Below are 6,008 nucleotides of genomic sequence, written 5' to 3' on the forward strand. Positions count from 1 at the left end.
CTACAGTAAATAAAACATGCTGTGTCAGCTGGAAAAAAAAGCACTCCAGCAATGCTGTCCACCTTAAAAGAAAGGTAGCAGCAAGGGAAGGTCATCTGCCACAGCTGCAGCATGTTTAATGTGGAGTTGGTTCCTCTGAAGGAGCCGGTACCAAGACAGCCAGGGTCCAGCGAGCCACAGGAGCTGCTCCCCACAATAGCCTTGCTGGCAGCTCAAGGGCAGAGCTTGCAGCTGGACTTCTGAGAAACACAAAACTCAAACCACTGTTTTGGAAAACTACAAGAAGTTGCTTCCTCATATCACGGCATCGTATTTCTAGGCTACAGACTGACAGAGAAAAGAATTAACTTATTCCAATGTGTCCATGTTACACTGGTGATTTATTTCACTGTCTTTACCTCTACGCATGCCCTGCAAATGGAAGGATTTTTTTGTCCACACTAAGCACTGCTGTTTTATGTCTAGAAATGCTTTCCATCACACAGCCCAGAGAAAAGTCTATTGATTTTGGAGAGTTTCACCATTATACAAAAGCTGGACAACAAGTCACTATCAGTTTTGTTTAAGGAAAAATTTCAACACCAGTGCACGCAATTTCAGCATAAAGAAAAAACACATTAATATAGCAAATACCTTATGGTTTCTTCCAGCCAACAGAAGAGAGCTTGAGCCATGGTCTGTTCCACCACATCAGCCAGAAAGGTGCTTATTCCTCACAGCCAAGGACTAACAAATTATCAGAGAGCAACAAGCTGGCATCTTAAACTGCCCAGCCTTTCCTGCAGCCAAGACCTCACCACTCTGCAGATGGAACGTATTGTCCAAACTATGGCAGGGTTCACCAGGCTAATCTTTACTTTATCTAGGTAGTGATTTGCAGGCAGTGGAAAACAAACAAGCAAACAAATAATGAGATCACAAATTTCCTGAAGCTATGAGAAAAGTAGGTATTGTTTGCATAGTAATTACCCTGGTTCAATTACAGTAAGAAGAGTCTTAAAAGAAAAGTTGGTCTCCTTCCTCTGAGGGCAAAAATGAGTAAGAAACTACAATTATCTTCCCTACTTATTTCCATCAGAGTTGAAGTATTTCCTGTAGAAGATGAAAAAGACAGTACTTAGCATGAAAATAAGACATTTATTTTCAAGAGATATGGGAAATTCTACACACTACACCTCTAAAACCTTCTGTTCATTGCCCCTAATGTTCAATAATTTTTATCCAAAAGTAGTACTACTTCTTAGATAGACTATCAACTGCTCTCCAGTCACATCATTATATGCCAGGCGTGTTAATATAAACCTGCAGTCATTCTGCTGAGGTCCCTGTTCTAAAAGTGGTCTTGATTATTTTTCCATACTATCTTAGTGTAGTTTCACAGATGACACTGATAGTCCCCATTTACACAGTGAGAATAAATCCCTAAGATCATAACACTATGCATTTTGAAACCTGCAGATGACTTTCCCCAAGAAATTGCACAAATAAATCACCTGAAAGCAGTAACAGTGTAGGAAAATTCTACAGCTCCAGACAATGTGCAATCAGCCAGCGCACACTGTATATATTCCTTTGTCTTTATCACGTCTGACAAGTGTACAGTTTGACACTGACAACAGAGACTGCCTGTTCATCAGGAACAGGGCAGAATTTATAGAAAAACCTCTTGAAAGAAAGCACTCCAGCTGGAGTGCCAAATCTCCATGTCAGCTCCAGACTGGTAATAATTTGTGCTCTATTTTCCTATAAAGCAGCCTTTTCTTAGAAGAATATTCAAAGAGCTTTTGGAGCTGAGTGTAAATGCTTCAGCTATAATACGTCTACTAAAATGACGTAGTGCAACTACAGGGAGAACAAGCACAGATGATTCAGGATGTAGCAAAGTATATAGAACTGCCTTTTGCCTCTAAATTACCATGTTAAAAATGGTTTAGGTCAACTGGATGGCTGCCTAGCAAAATTTGCTGCTGAAACGGTCCAGTTTCTAAGTCAGAGGAGCCAGATTCTGATCACATGCACGCTGACATGCTATTGAGAAAATATTAACTATGTCAGTGAAGGAAGTGTCAGGTTTTTATTGAGTCCAAGGGATGAGAAATCACTGCCACTGTCAATGGCACAAACCCCCCATTTTTACTGTTGCTGCCTGCTGTGGGACTACAGATTCAACAGCTCAGCTGAGAGGCCAAGCACTATGCTGCACTTTCATATTCATTGCAGTGATAGCTCCCAGACGTTATCTGTACAGCATAGAAAAACTCACAGCCCTAATGTGCATTATAGTTACAACCTTTACAGGTAACAGCTTTCCCAACAGGTGATGCAAAAGTGCAACTCTGCTGCTTGGGATATTTTGTTGTTGCATCTTCAGGAGGCCATAGGGAGGACTGTCCTGCCTTCACATGCCAATACTGCCATGCGTAGAGTCCTCCTGAATCTGAATCTGGTGGACTCCACAAATGCAAAATGGCAAAAGGGTTTTTACCTGGGAACAAGTGTACTGCTCGCAGCAGTGAGGCAAGTGGAAGGCTGTGGAAACCCCTCTGGAGAGGATCTGACTCTTGGGAAGCAGCTTAGCACCCAGGTTATTTCTTTGTGCGGTTCTCTATGGCACAGGTCATAGGTCTTACATACATGTGGGACCACAAAGGGGATTTGCCCTTTTGCAATGCCAGAAGGAGTGGCAAACTGAGAGAAGGCAGGAGAGGATGCTCAACTCCACTAGCTTTGCACCACAAGGGCTTTCTGTGGCAAGTCTTTCCCTCTGCTGTCCTGATAATGAGCAGCAAGCTCTGCTTCGTCAAATTCGAACAGAGTCGAACAGGAGGTGCTGACAGAAGAATAAATACGCATGCTCTGGGTCAAATCCTGAGAAGTCACCATACTAGGAGCGGTACAGGGGAATGCGGCAGCCCGCCAATAAAGGAAATGACATACTGGGCAAACCAGAGGACCATTTAAAATACTCAAACCCAAACTATTGGCAGACATCCTGCAGGCAAGGTCAGATGGCATTTGCAAGGCAGCAGGGAGGAACAGCCTCTGCAGCTGTAACCGTTCAAGCAGAGGGCAGGAACCACCCTGGGGGACGCAGCACAGCCCTCCACATCTGCCACCATGGCCCCTGTGAATAGCTACCCCCAAAAACTGTATCTTTATGGCTACTGACACTGACAGATGGCAAAGCAGGAAATTATTGGCCTTGGGACCTGAGCTCAGACTGATGCATGAAAAAAACCTGCAGAAAATCACCTTATACAGCTGGAATTGGAATCGATAACTTATCAACACTACGGAGAAGGGGGGGGAAAATCCCAGTTCTCTCTGGCCTAGTGGTTCTGCTTACTAACTAGGGCTATTCTGTAGCAGTCAATATTTTTGCAAACTGGACGTAATTCATGCACAAGTACAACATGGATTGAGGGTGGCTGAGGAGAAAGGGAGATAACAGAACAAAACCTTTGCCTGGACAGTATTTGGATTTGGAGAAGTTCTGAAGCACCTCCGTCAGATGACACAATTTCTTCCTCTATGACAGCCCAGAAAAAAAATGGTGTCACAAGGTCACCATGAATTGTACTCCCAAGGGGAAAAACAAAGGTTGTCATCATCAATGGTAGGTGAGACTAGGAAAATATTAAGTGCTGCCTTTGTGTGTTGCAATTGTTATTATACCTTCCCAATATGTAATTTGATTTCTAGAAGCAAGTATTACATAGTGTCTGTTTTGAGAAGAAATTTTCTGGCATACTTCAAAAACGCAAAATTCACAGAGAATTGTTTTTTAAAGAAGTTAATGTGTCTGAAAACTCTGTTTCATTTACAGTCTAAAGGAAAAACATAAATACCTTATCAACCCTTAAATTGCATGCAATTTGATGCACCAGTATCAAGTTAAAAATGAATAATTCCATGCCTAAAGGAAACAACTCTCACTTCATGTTGAGGGTCATTTATGTGAGTTGTGCGTATTTATCCAGATGAGGAGAAAAGTATAATACACACTCGCATTGCGGGGTGGGGGTGGGGGGATTAAAAAAATAATAACTCTATTTTTGTAATTCTATTGAGTTTTCATATTGTCACGCAGACAAATTGGTTCTATATTCCTGAGCCATGCTGCATTATGCCAGGGGAGGAAGGCACATCCCTGCTTCACTAAATTGTGGGGGAGTAGACTCAGTGGAATGAAGAAAGAAAGAAAAAAAAAAAAAAAAGCTGATGAACACAATCCATTCTCAGCTGAAGTTGTGGGTGGGCTCCAGGATATTTTGGTAACTCACTTGCACAATATACTGCTGCAATGTGCAAAAAAGAAACAATGCCAGCGTGCTGCACACACCACAGTTTTAACCTCCTGTAAACCGAGTCACACACCTTGGCCACACGGTGTTCATCTGGATGGAAGATGCAACAAGTGAGCCGGGGTGCCCCATCCTGCTGCCAGCAGCAGGCTGACCCCCCCGCCATGGGACGGCAGGCAGCACACCCCCAGGCTTCTCCACATGCAACCCCAATTGTAGCAGCACAGGGAGTTGCCACCCTTCCTCGCCAGCACCAAACCATGGGGGACACCGCTGAGGCTCTGTACACCCACAGCCTAGCTCAGGTGCTTGCTCCGCATCTCTCCAATGCCCAAATCACGGCTGGCAGTGGCCCAGGGCTGGCCCTAGGAGAAGTCCAGCTCCCAGGACAGGCCCTTGGCTCCCACAGCCAGCACCAAAATTGCACCCAGGGAACTTGCTCCCTACACAAACAGATGCACTCACTGAAAATATAAACCCATCTCCCTGCCTGCCCTGGATGCTCCAAGTTACTCCTAGAGAGGTCCAAAAGCCCACAAAACCCCATCTCCCGCCCAGGTATTAATACAGACTCTCTTGTACACACGTTTGATAATTTTCTGCAGTGAACAGTGGAACACGCATTGCAAAACGTAAAGGTGAAATAAAAGAAAATAGCATTTCTCTAATGGTGAAAAAGCGGACAGCCAAAGGCTGTAAATTGCTTTACAAGGTCCCACCAGGCATGATGGGTTGCTGCTGTCTTTTCTCAGAACTTAACTCCTCTTTCCTCTGTGAGCCTATAGGCAAGGAAGCAGGTTTTAAGGCAAATCAGAGACCTTCTGCCACCCTCATTCATGCAAGGGACCCCCTCTCCCCTCAGCTGGACCAGTTAGAAGGAATTTATCCGGCTACTAAGTGCAGGTTCAAGGTCCCTTAATATGTTATTTCTTACCTTGTGATAGGCATTTGTCATGGTTTAACCCTAGCCAGCAACTAGGCACCACGTGGCTGCTCACTCACTCCCCCCCCCCCACCCAGTGGGATGGGGGAGAAAATTGGGAAAAGAAGTAAAACTCATGGGTTGAGATAAGAACGGTTTAATAGAACAGAAAAGAAGAAACTAATAATGATAATGATAACACTAATAAAATGACAACAGTAGTAAAAGGATTGGAATATACAAATGATGCACAGTGCAATTGCTCACCACCTGCCGACCGATGCCCAGTTAGTCCCCAAGCGGCGATCCCCCCACCCCCACTCCCCCCAGTTCCTATACTAGATGTGACGTCCCATGCTATGGAATATTCCTTTGGCCAGTTTGGGTCAGCTGCCCTGCCTGTGTCCCCTCCCAACTTCTTGTGTCCCTCCAGCTTTCTTGCTGGCTGGGCATGAGAAGCTGAAAAATCCTTGACTTTAGTCTAAACACTCCTTGGCAACAACTGAAAACATCAGTGTGTTATCAACATTCTTTGCATACTGAACTCAAAACATAGCACTGTACCAGCTACTAGGAAGACAATTAACTCTATCCCAGCTGAAACCAGGACAGCATTTTTCTCCACATCCTGAGTATTCAAAGAAAGCTAGGTAAATCCGACTTAAGACCAAAATTCACCTCTGAGCTCAGAGCAAGATTATCACGCTATTAGGATTCATTCTGGGGACCATTACACATACTGAGAAAAAAAGTGGCTATACAAGAGCGGAGTGCTCTCAACC

This window comes from Buteo buteo, unplaced genomic scaffold (assembly GCF_964188355.1).
Source record: "Buteo buteo unplaced genomic scaffold, bButBut1.hap1.1 HAP1_SCAFFOLD_45, whole genome shotgun sequence".
Classification (NCBI taxonomy): domain Eukaryota; kingdom Metazoa; phylum Chordata; class Aves; order Accipitriformes; family Accipitridae; genus Buteo; species Buteo buteo.